Source organism: Callithrix jacchus, chromosome 6, assembly GCF_049354715.1.
Source record: "Callithrix jacchus isolate 240 chromosome 6, calJac240_pri, whole genome shotgun sequence".
Taxonomy (NCBI): Eukaryota; Metazoa; Chordata; class Mammalia; order Primates; family Cebidae; genus Callithrix; species Callithrix jacchus.
The window spans coordinates 111948778-111961659 of NC_133507.1; the positions used below are offsets into that span (position 1 = coordinate 111948778).

The window sequence follows — 12882 nt, forward strand, 5'->3', positions numbered from 1 at the left end:
AGCACCTCAGTAAATGGGAGAGAAAGCAAGTAACTTTTTACAGGGTTATGAGAGGAGGTTGGGATGGGAAGGAGCTGTTGGGCAGAGAACTAAGTTTATAATAATCTAGGAGGAAGAACCAGTAAGTAAACATTCAGTTGTATAACAAAGCTCTGCCCTGTCTGGGACAGCTAACATTTAAGTTTAAACACTGGCAGAGGCACAGGATGAGGCTAAAATGTTGACTGGGACTGGGTTTTGAAGGGCAGTGCAATTAATGCTGCTGAGTTTGGCCTTCCTCTTGTATGTAACAACAGAGTAATAAAAATTTCTAGAGAGGAAACATGACCACATTTGATTTTTTGGAAGGTAATTGTTGCAAGCAATGTACAGAAAAGACGAGGGTGGAGAGAACAGTTTCAGGGAGATTAGCTAAGGGGTGGTTGCAGTTTTCTCCTATGAAAAATTGCAGCCTGAGGGAAGTAGGTTCTGCTAAAAACGCTGATACTGGGGGCTGACGTGCAATGACGAAGATGCCACCCAAGCGCATAGCTAAAAGAAGGTCACCCCCAGAAGATGCCATCCCCCAAAACAAGAAGGTGAAGGGCTCACACAGGTCCCACAGCACAGAACCAGGCTTAGTGCTGACACTGGGCCAAAGTGACGTGGGCCAGCTGGGGCTGAGTGAGAATGTGATGGAGAGGAAGAAGCCGTCCCTGGTATCCATTCCAGAGGATGTTGTGCAGGCTGAGGCTGGGGGCATGCATACCAAGTGTCTAAGCAAAAGTGGCCAGGTCTACTCCTTTGGCTGCAATGATGAGGGTGCCCTGGGAAAAGACATGTAAGTGGAGGGCTCCGAAATGCTCCCTGGGAAAGTGGAGCTGCAAGAGAAGGTGTCAGCAGGAGATAGTCACACAGCAGCCCTCACCCAGGATGGTTGTGTCTTCCTCTGGGGCTCCTTCCAGGATAACAACGGTGTGATCAGACTGTTGGAGCCCATGAAGAAGAGAATGGTGCCCGTACCCATCCAGCTAGATGTGCCTGTGGTGAAAGTGTCCTCAGGAAATGACCACTTGGTGATGCTGACAGCTGTTGGTGACCTCTACACCTTGGACTGTGGGGAACAGGGCCAGCTAGGCTGTGTGCCTGAGTTATTTGCCAACTATGGTGGCCGGCAAGGCCTTGAACGACTCCTGGTCTTCAAGTATGTGATGCTGAAATCCAGGGGAATCTGGGGCCATGTAAGATTCCAGGATGCCTTCTGTGGTGCCTATTTCACCTTTGCCATCTCTCAAGAGGGCTACGTGTACAACTTTGGCCTCTCCAACTACCATCAGCTTGGAACTCCAGGCACAGAATTTTGTTTCATACCCCAGAACCTAATATCCTTCAAGAATTCCACCAAGTCCTGGGTGGGTTTCTCTGGTGGCCAGCACCATATAGTCTGCAGGGATTCAGAAGGAAAAGCATACAGCATGGGCAGGGCTGAATATGGGCAGTGGGGCCTCGGGGAGGGTGCTGAGAAGAGCATACCCACCCTCATCGCCAGGCTGCCTGCTGTCTCCTCAGTGGCTTGTGGGGCCTCTGTGGGGTATGCTGTGACCAAGGATGGTCATGTTTTGCCTGGGGCATGGGCATCAACTACCAGCTGGGCACAGGGCAGGATGAAGATGCCTGGAGCCCTGTGGAGATGACAGGCAAAAAGCTGGAGAACCGTGTGGTCTTACCTGTGTCCAGCAGGGGCCAGCATACAGTCTTATTAGTCAAGGATGGGTAACAGAGCTGATGCACCCTTTGAGGGCCTGGCTTCTGGCCCACGCGAACTCCGTCATCGCAGAACAGGGAAGCAGTGACAGCCGCAGATCGCAGCAGGCCTCTCCCCAGCTCTGAACATTGTGTCAGTTCCTGCCTTTTCCCAACAGGAGAACAGAATCATTTTCCTCTTTTTCTTCCTCCTCTTTGGAATTCTCCTGAGACCTAGAGAATGAAGTGGGAAGACGGACAGGAGGTTTTTCAGAAGGAACACGGCTCACTCCAGAGCTATATGGTTGGATGTTTCCCCCCTCTTCCCCACCTTCCATAGTCCTGGATGGCCCTGCTTTGCCTACTAGAAAACCAAAACCTCCTCCCCTGTGGTTTGGTGCCTACTCTGTGCAGCTGGGACTCTATCAAGTCCCATTCTAGTCATGTGCCCCTTTCCCATCCCTAACAATCTGCAAGCAAACAAATGGTACAGTCATAAGACTCATCTGTCATGGACTCATGCCCAGAGGAACGTGCAGAAAAAGCAGAGCCGTGTGGCTGTGGGCAACTCTAAGCCAAATATTTGACTCGGAACTGGTGTTCATAAGACAAAAAAAAATGACCAAGAAAAAAATGGTTCTCCCAGAAGCACAAAGCGTGCTCTTGCCCCTCAGGCACTGCTTGTGTACCTCCCACCCATCCATTCCGCTTCACTTGCAGCCAAGGGCCTGGAATTGCAGAGAAGCCAGGCTGGGCAGAGCAGAGCAGGGCATGGGGTGGGGAGAGAGGGTGGAGGGTTTTATAAACAAACTTGCAGTAATATTGAAAGAGGAGGGATTGAGGGAAAGACAGAGTGTTCGAGGTGCAGAGACTAGTCCTGAGATGGAAACAGAAACTTGTACAGTGGCTGAGAAAATAGAACATAGTTTTTGATTTTTTTTTTAATTGTAAAATGTTTTGGAGGGGAGAATGGAATCTTTTAACACTTTTAATAAATTTAGAGTTTAATTTTAAAAAGTGCTGATACTAATGAAACAGCTGTGGCTCTTTCCACTGTCCTGGCTCAAAGTGAAGTTTTGAACTGGTTTTTGGTTTTTGGTTTTCTGAAACCACCAAGTTGAGCTGCTTGTTCTTTTTGCACTACCCAGTCCCTTCAGGTGTCCACAGTTGTACCCTTTCTTTTAGGGTCCTTAAAAAGTGCTGGGTCATTGAAAAATATTTACAGTAGAGTTGAGATGTGTTGAGAGAAACATGAGGATGTACATGAGTGACATTTCTACTGGCTGCTCATGGAGTGAGGGGCAAGCAGCGATCAGAGGAAGACCTTCATGGGGGGCAATGAAGGCGATGCTAGCCGTGCTGTCAGGATGTGAACGCACTCCCCTGATCAGTGGTGGACGGCCTTCAGCGTGGCTTGGCTCCATCACCTGCTGACTGCCCTTGGGTTGGCCGTAATGGCCACTTTTAGGGCAGAAATGGAGTTCTTTCCAAGTATGATTTCTGCTCTTCTCTGCGTGATCCCTCTGAGCCATGCAGGTCACCCTGACCTCATTCTTGTCAGGTTCTCTATCATCCTATGGACTCCCTGGAAAACTGCAATCTTAATTGTTTATTTATAGGCTAATTTTACACTTTTATCTTTCACATCTTTGACTTTGATTTTCAAAAATTCTTTCAAAAATCTTGGTTCTTATAAACTAACAGCTTTGGAAACTATCATATTTTATGTGGACTTCAAAAAATTGATGCTCTGTTTTTTTGTGTGTTTGAGCTAAATAAATTTTAAACCTGTTCTCACATTCCCCTTAAAGATATCTCTAACAGTTGCATTCTCTTTGTGTTTGAGCTAAATATTGTATGTATATTTGAGACAGAGTCTTGCTCTGTGGTATATGTGATATATTTACATATCACAACAATCACTTGCGGAGTTTATTAAACATAAGACTTCCTTTCTCCTTTCTCCCCATCTTCTCTTTGGGACTTTGATATAGTAGTTATGGGATGGGATCTGGGAATCTGAATTTTAAACAAACAGATGCTTGGGGAACCATGCTGTCCTTAGAGAAACCTGTTCTAAAGTCATAGTCTTTTTAAATACAAAGTTTGCACCAAAAAAATCCATTAGGATGGATTAAAGAAATAGAACTTTAGTTATTTTTCCTAATAAAAGAAATAAGTGTCAATTTCCCTTTCTATTTAAGGGATTGTTTAACTGATTGACCTTGCCCACTCTCTGAGTTCTTGTTAGATGGCCAATTCACATGCATGGTCCAACAGATATTCTCGAAAGAAAGCGTGGGTGCCACCTGGTCCCCTCACCAGTGTGTTTGCTCGTATACACTGCATGGCAATTTCCAACTATGTGGGTTATACCATATAGCTGTCATTAAAGGAATCCTCACAAATGGACAAGTGGCATAATTATATTCCTGAAGAGAAGCCACAGAGTGAAGAGAGAGAACTATTCGAAATGCTTTTCCTATTTGTAGTTCAAGGAAAAGATTTCATCAACCACATTATGAGTCAAACCCAAGAATGATCTAATCAGATATGAAAAACATTGGCTCAGTAATTTTAAATGATCAGAAATGTTACTGAAAAATAGAGATCCATACACAGTATTAGCAATAGCAAACCTTATCTTAATTGGCTATTGTACCTGTGAATTAACTAATAAAAGGACGAGATCTTCAGGATGCTGAGCACTTGAAATCTAAGCATCCAGATTATCATTAAAATAGTTTTAATTAGAGATATGATTTGTAAATAAATGAAAATTCATGTATTGTGGTAATACGTTGACAGCATTTTTTGCTGGCACATGTGCATCATTAAGAATATTAAGCCTCAGGGCCAGGCACAGTGGCTCACTCCTGGAATCCCAGCACTTTGGGAGTCCAAGACAGGCAGATCATGAGGTCAGGGGTTTGAGACCAGCCTGACCAACATGGTGAAACCCTGTCTCTACTAAAAATACAACAATTAGCCAGGCATGGTGGCATACACCCATAATTCCAGCTACTCAGGAGGCTGAGGCAGAAGAATTGCTTGAACCCTGGAGGTAGAGGTTGCAGTCAGCTGAGATTGTGCCACTGCACTCCAGCCTGGGTGACAGAGCAAGGCTCTGTCTCAAAATATATATGTGTGTGTGTATATATATATATTATATTTTATATGTATTATATATGATAATGTATTTTATATATTTTTATATATATCATATATACATTAAGCCTGTTCTTTCAAGCAGGGCTATTCAGAGTGTGGTCCATGGGCTGCCAGTGGTCATGAACTATCTGTTACAAGTTCATGATAAATATGGCAATGGGAGTCAGCATTTAGAGAGTTTTACAGCAATTTGGTGAAGTAATTTTGTGCCTATTGAATCTAATCATAAAGAAATTAAACTTCTATTTTGATTGCTTTTGGCTTCTTATTTTATTTTTCTACTTATTTCTTTTTGTTTTGTTTTGACCTAAATAGCATTACACGATGGATGGGAAACTGCAGAAAAGGATTTCACCACAGATAATTTAAAACACATTGTTTTAAAGCATAGGAATGATCCTAATTTGTACATAATATCATAATTTATTTTATAAATTAGTATAATTTTGAAATCAAAACCTGACAAATATCCCACAATAAGAAACCTACAATTATGCTATGAGTTAAATATAGCAAATCAATCCAGCCTCAAATTAAACTGCTAATATGCATGACCAAGTTGAATTTTGCTTTTTTTTTACTTTTAAACTGCAAAGCTGGTTTAATTTTTAATACTATGTTATTTATGTTATGATATTGGTTTAAATGAGACAATAATATATTGCTAAATAGTCATGAAAAATTATTTCATCAACAAATAGGATGTTAAACTGTAATGAATACAATTTTCATAATCATGTATTTACTTAGTAGAAAACTGGAATATTAGAAATGAAAACATTTACAGTGGCTGTTTTTGTTTTGACTTATATTTTCTTCTTTTGTTTATTACTATGTTCTAAACTTTCAATAATACTTTTTTTTTTTAAACAGACAGGATCTTCCTCTATTACCTAGGCTAGAGTACAATGGTGTGATTATAGCTCACTGCAGCCTTGAAGTCCTGGGCTCAAGGGATCCTCCCACCTCAGCCTCCCAAGTAGCTAGGACTACAGGTATGTACCACCACTCCTGGCTAATTTATTAATTTTTTTGTAGGGATGGAGTCTTGCTACATTGCCCAGGCTGATCTCAAACTCTTAGCCTTAAGCCATCCTCCTGCCTTGACCTCCTAAAGTGCTGGGACTACAAGCATGACCCACTGTGCCTGGAGTAGAACATATATAATTTTATATAATAAGTTAAAAAAAATATCATCACTATAGGTACAAAAAATTGTGTGTGTCTGGAGTTTAAATTCCTATAAAACAAGTAAGGATTTAATATTACTCAGAGGTTTACACATTTTCCACCAGCTTGTTTTGGAAGTAATTTATTCAATGGCTCATTTTAGTTTCATTTTCAGGAGTGAGCAATTTGCAATTGACAAAGAAAAGCAATAAAATCCCATTAACATATCTCAAACTACTGTTCATTACTTGCATTTGCATAACGGAGACAGACTTTTTGTTCTCTGAAAAATATCAAGTCTTTTCTTTCCCCACCCTGTGGCCTTACTTATTTCCCAGGTAACAGGGTGGTAGGTCCAGTCTTCATCCCTTGAAATTTCTCTCCCCATGATGGGTCTGTCTTCTAGATCAGTTCACTTCTTTGTTTATGTGATTACTCTAAATTTGTGACCCTTCTTTACTGACTACCTGTCGAATTCTTTCTCTGACAGTTCTAGGCATGGCTGATCATCCTTGGGTTTAACTCATAATGTGATTGATGAGATCTTTTTTTTTGAACTACAAATAGGCAAAGCATCATCTTTTTCCTTTGAACACTTAAATCACACAATAGCATTATTTATTATCAAATCCCTAATACTCTCTAAATGTCTTGCTGAAATAATTTAGTTCAGTAGTCCCTTTACTTTCGTGTGTATTTAGACTAGATTCCTCAAAGAAATCATACTTTCTTTTAGAAGAATACTTTTACCACACCAAAAAATAACTCAAAGTGATTGTGTTGAGTGAAAAGAACAAGGTGAGAAATTGTGAATTATTTAATAGTATTGCATCTTCATTCATTCTCTCAAAAGAATATTTGTTGAATACGTACTGTGTAACAGTTACTACTCTAGGAGCTGGTGATACGGCAATTAACATACAAGATGGGATCTTTGCCATCAAGTTGCAGGCATGTATACATAAATGCATTTGTGGGTATACATAGACATAGAATAAAACGTCAGTCTGCAATAAAGCAAACAGTAAGAGGACAGAGGTTGTACTGCTTATTCTTCATCATCTATCTAGGTCTATTCCCCACCCTTTGCTGCTTGGGTCTTCCAGATCCCTGTTTTCTGTTGCTCATAAAGAGCTAATGCCTATTCTTTAGGAGTACATTATTGGGCTCTTAGGCAGCGGCCTGGAAGACAGATCCCATACCCTATTATGTGACATTTCACCTAAATTCAGAAGTGAGTGAAGACTTGAAACTAGTGGGACTTTTACGGATTCCTGAACACTTCTGGGGACTCAACAAAAATGGCAGTGGCATGGCATGGTCCATGTTCAGGAGGTGGGTGCCATCTTTTGAACAAAGGAAACAATCAAGGGAAGCTGAGATTTGTGTTCAGTACAGAAGGGTTTCTGAGGAGGTACCAAGTAAATTGAAGTCTGAATTGAGAAAGCAAGTCATTCAAATATCTGAGCGAAGAGTGTTCCAGATGGAGGAAACCACACGCAAAGGAAAGTTTGAGAAGCAGCAAGAAAGCCAGCGTGGCTGATGAAGTGACTGAGGGAGTAGTGATAGGAGCTGAGGGTGGAGGGTTAGCCAGAAGCTGGCTACATAGAGTTTTTTAGGCCATATTTTGGAGACTTAACCAAAAATTATGAGTGAAGTCAGAAGCTATTCAAATCTTTCAACTTTGTGATTTGAAACTGACAAACTATGACTTACATTTTTAAAAGATGACTGATGGCTGTGTGGCAAACACACAGTCAAGGGCAGAAGTGAAAGCCAAGGGGCCTATGGCACTAGGAGACTAGGTGACTAAGGACAGAAACTTGTACTTGGGTTGCAAGTGATGAAGGTCTTGACTGGTCAGATTTAGGAAATATTTTGGAGGTAGAGCTTGCAGGGTTTTGTGGATTGAATACAGAATGTGAGAGAAATGTGTTGAGTTCAGGGTGGCTATAATGATTTTGGCCTGAACAACTGGAAAAATTGAGTTGATATTTACTGAGATGGGGAAAACTGTGGGAAGAATTTGGTGGGAAATGAAAGTTCCATTTTGAACACATTAAGTTTGAGTGCATTTAACATATTCAGTGCACATGGAGAACAGACAGCTGAATATTTGAATCTGAAGTCAAATGGAGAGATTGGTGTTGAAGATAAGATGTGAGGTTTGTTGCTGAAGGTGGCATCTAAAGCCAATTGGCTTGGATGAGATCATTGATAGATAAGCGCTGAGCAGGTGCTTTGCTGAACTCTGAGGATAGGAACAGGGCTTCATGGGCACAGGATCTTTGCAAACACAGAAGACCTCTTGCTTAGAAGGGCTCCATGCTTCATTGAATACTCTGTTCTCACTACCTTGAAACACTTAGTAATTTTTAAACAAGAGCCCTGCATTTTCATTCTGCACTGCACCCTGCAAATTATGAAACAGGTTCTAGTTGGGAACATAAGGATGCACAGGAAGAGCCCATGAAAAACCAAGCAACACTAAAACCAAGCAAGTATGAGGAGGTGTCATAAAAGCCAAGGGAGCAAACTGTGTGACAGTGGACAGCATGCGCCATAGACGCAAAAGGATGTTGCAAGGTCAAATGACCTCAGGACTGACCATCAGTCATTTAGCAATGTGGGTGTGCTTGTTGCCCATGTGGGAGTGGATTGAAGAAAGAAGAAAAAGTGCTGAAATGTGAACAACTCTTGCAAGCACTTTTCTTGGACATGGGAAGCTTAAAATTGGGTAGGAGCTGAGAAAGACATAGGATTGAGAAGTTGTTTTTTTTTTAAGGTGGAGGTGTGTTATAAATGAGGGAGCGAGCACCTTTTGTGGAGTCCTTAAGGAACATTCCAGTAGGCTGTGGAGATTACACTGGAAAAGCATATGAATAAAGGATTTACTGTATTCACAGGTCCAAAAGAGGGAGGCATGACATACCTTGTGGGGTTACCTGGGCCCAGCACCAAGAAAGCAGGCTCAGCCAAGCTTGTGGGGAGCCAAGGGCCAGCGAGGACCTGTGGGCAGGGTGAGCAGGGTGAGGTTTACCAGCAAAGCAAGAGGGGATATCATGGGTGTGCTTAAATGTCACAAGGCCATGGTCAGGAGAGAGAAACAAGGGGCACTTGTGACAGGACCCAGCCTTGTCACATTGGTGTACCTGGTCATCTGGGAAAGGTGCCCACAGCCTGTTTGTGGAGATGTTGAGGAATCAGGAAAATGTGAAGTTTTTAGAAGTTGCAATTCAAGATGCTACGGTGCATCATTTTTCTTCGCAATGACTCATTAACAAAGAAGAAAAATAATGAGGCAGGAATGGAAATAATTTCTGGAGCAAAGTCCTTCAGGAGGAGTGGGGAACAGGATCCAGTGCAAGTGAGGGGTTGGGCCTGGGAGCCAGGGAAAGCCAAGTGCATGGAGACAGATGCCTGTGCCTGCTGCATTGTGTAGAATCATCCATTCTGATTCCTTCTGTATCAGCATTGAAGTCTTCAGCTGAGAGTGAGAAGCAGAGAAGGAGGAAGGGGGCAAGCAGGGAGACCAGAGCCGACAGGCAGTGCAAGGGCTGTGAACAGCCTGAGCAGTGAAGTGGCTGAAATAGGAACATCAGGTGTCTCTGGTGATTATTTCTTCTTTGTAGTTTTCTGATTTTCCAGTTGTTCCCAAACAGGCATATTTTACTTCTACAGTTATCATTTTTAGACTGTTACAGAGAGGTGAAAAATAGGATATATGATGTACGAGAGACAGGATTTGGGGGAGATGAGTAGGGAATCGGAAAGAGAATACCTCATTCTATTTGCCTTTAAAAACAATGCTTGCAATAGATGAAGAGAAGTCCAGTGTTCTGTAGAAATGCGGGCCAAGATGGCCAGGAACAGACCTGTGTTCTTTCCAGTTAAATGATTACAAGCTTGCTTTGCTTTTTATACACCGAGACTTGCACCACAGATCAAATATTGAATTAAGAAAACTCCAAAGTATGGTGCAGTAAAATTAAAATTTCTGTAAAAAAGGAAATCGAGCAGTAGCAGGAGGCCTATAGTGAAGAGCACCTGAGAGTGCTGTAAAACCATGGAATGCTTCAGTGTGGGTGCAAAGCAGGACAGACTGCTTTGGTCCCAGGATCTCTTCCCAACACAGGGTCTGCAAGAGGGTCTCCTAAAGAGGGCTTGTGCAAGAACTCTGGGAAGGAATGCAATCTCTGCTCACAAGACTTGGGAGGGCCTTTGCAGATGGGAGTGTGCAAGGCAGGAAAGTCTTGCAGGGCAGAGATAACCGGAATGCCACAGGCTCTGCCTATGTTCTTGGAGTAGGGAGTAACTCTGATCGCTCTGTGTCTGCAATGCTCGGGAGGTAAAAGCCCCTTGATGCATTGTGTGTGGTCAGACCTGGTGGTGCTTATCCACTGTGCCTCTATGCAGATTCACCTTAACATCAGTGGGTGGTAAAACTCAGTGTCCTAAGTTAGCATTTCTTAGAAGACCCACATTAACTATTAAATGCTGCAGACACAGGCTCCTCCCCACTCATCTTACCCTACAATAGTTTTTAGTTTACCCTTCTCATCTCCTCTCCCCGCAGCCCACAAGATTAACAAGATAATGCCCCTAATAAAAGTGTGTGGAGCCCAGAGCTCAGGGTCAACAAGGTCCCATGAACCAGTGTGCATTGACCCCTGGACACATACTGTGGAATTCTACTCTTGTCTTTGTTTTTGTTTCTCACTTCCTCGTCGCACCCACCCACGTACAGGGTTGGGGCTAGCTCCCAACAAATGTAAAATATATTTTTGACCTTTTATTCAGACCAACAGATTTACTCCATCTCTAGGTGTGAGCCACCAATTGCATTTCTTCGTTGAGTCTGAGAGTTTGATAGGCCAAGTGGTGGAAACTGTTCACAAGTTCTGAAACTAGGGGAGCTACCATTCTGAGCTCTGCAGTGGTGAGGTGTACTCTCATCCCTGCCACATTTTAGTGGGAAGCCTGCTGAGTCTCAGTCAGGGACGATGAAAATATCTCTTACACCAGAACCTCACTAATCTTGTGAAGTTTGCTTGCTTGTTAAAATGATTGAAAGTAAACATTAGGCCAGGAATGGTGGCTCATGCCTGTAATCCCAGCACTTTGGGAGGACAAGGTGGGCAGATCACAAAGTCAAGAGATTGAGACAGTCCTGGCCAACATGGTGAAACGCCATCTCTACTAAAAATACAAAAATTAGCTGGGCATGGTGGCGCACACTTGGAGTCCCAGCTAATCGGGAGGCTGAGGCAGGAGAATCCCATGAACCCAGGAGGTGGAGGTTGCAGTGAGCCAAGATCCACCACTGTACTCCAGCATGGTGACAGAGTGAGACTCTGTCTCAAAAAAAAACAAAAACAAAAACAAAAAAACAACAAAAAAGGTAAATATTAGAAGTTGAGGTCCTTGATAACTGTTTTCAGAGTGTCAAAGCCACTCCCTATTTATTATGTCTTTATAGATTTGCCTAATTTATTTTAAATGTCAAATCAAGGCCACTGTTCTGAAAGGGAATTTCAGAGATAATATATTGTTATGAAGGGCCAGGTGCAGTGGCTTATACCTGTAACCCCAACACTTTGGAAGACTGAGGTGGGCAGATCATGAGGTCAGGAGTTTGAGACCAGCCTGGCCAACATGATGAAACCCCATCTCTATTAAAAATACAAAAATTAGCCAGATGTGGTGGCATGCATCTGTAGTCCCAGCTACTCAGGAGACTGAGGCAGGAGAATCACTTGAACTCAGGAGGCGGAGGCTGCAGTGAGCTGAGATCGTACCACTGCACTCCAGCCTGGGCGACAGAGTGAGACTTGGTCTAAAAAAAAAAAGTTCCTCTGAGCAATTTACTCTCATCTTTCTGTTGAAATCTTTATTGGAATCATAAATGTCAGCTTTCAGAACAAGATGTGGGAATGAAATCCTGTGACTGTTCGATTCAATTAAAAACACCAGGTAGAGCTCAGCTGTGTGGACACAGAGTAACTGCATGGGGTGTGAGGTAGGGTGTGTGTTTGGAACTCTAAGGGGGACAAGTTGAAGATTTCAGAGCCAAGGGCAGCTGCAGAAGCCAAGTCCTGAGTTTTACGCGAGGACAAAAGATAATAGATTTTTCTCTTATGGTGGAAATAATATTTTACCCAGCAATATGTATTTAGATGATGTCATACTTCCTTCTTGAAATATACAAATCCTTTGATGAATTTCATCTTTGAACTCTTTCATTATGAATCTCTTACATAATAAATGTTTCTAATACATTTTGCACTCTTTGTATTCATACACCAATGTAAATTCTTTTCTTTTTCTTTCTTTCTTTCTTTTTTTTTTTTTTTTTTTTGAGAGAGAGTTTTGCTCTGTCACCCAGGCTGGATGGAGTGCAGTAATGCAGTCTCAGCTTACTGCAACCTCTGCCTCACAAGTTCAAGCAATTCTCCTGCCTCAGCCTCCTAGGTAGCTGGGACTACAGTTGCACACCACTACACCTGGCTATTTTTTAATTTTTAGTAGAGACAGTGTTTCACCATGTTGGCCAGGATGGTCTTGAACTCCTGGCCTCATGGTCCACCCACCTCGGCTTCCCAAAGTACTGGGTTTACAGGCATGAGCCACTGTGCCTGGCCGTAAATTCTTAAAAGGACAGCATATTTATTCTAAGCTTATATGTTATTACTATTTAAAACAAAGACACCGCTGGGCCTGGTGGCTCACTGAGAAGGTAAGAGCTTCGGTTATTGTAGGTGAAAAACTCAGGTTATGGCTGCACATGGTAGGTGGGAGGCTGAGGTGGGAGGATCTCTT

The 12882-nt window shown here is 42.5% G+C and overlaps 1 pseudogene; it reads left to right on the forward strand.

The window, feature by feature from the left end:
* Nucleotides 1–512: 512 nt before the first annotated feature.
* Nucleotides 513–1756, forward strand: LOC128932478 (regulator of chromosome condensation pseudogene; annotated as a pseudogene).
* Nucleotides 1757–12882: the final 11126 nt, after the last annotated feature.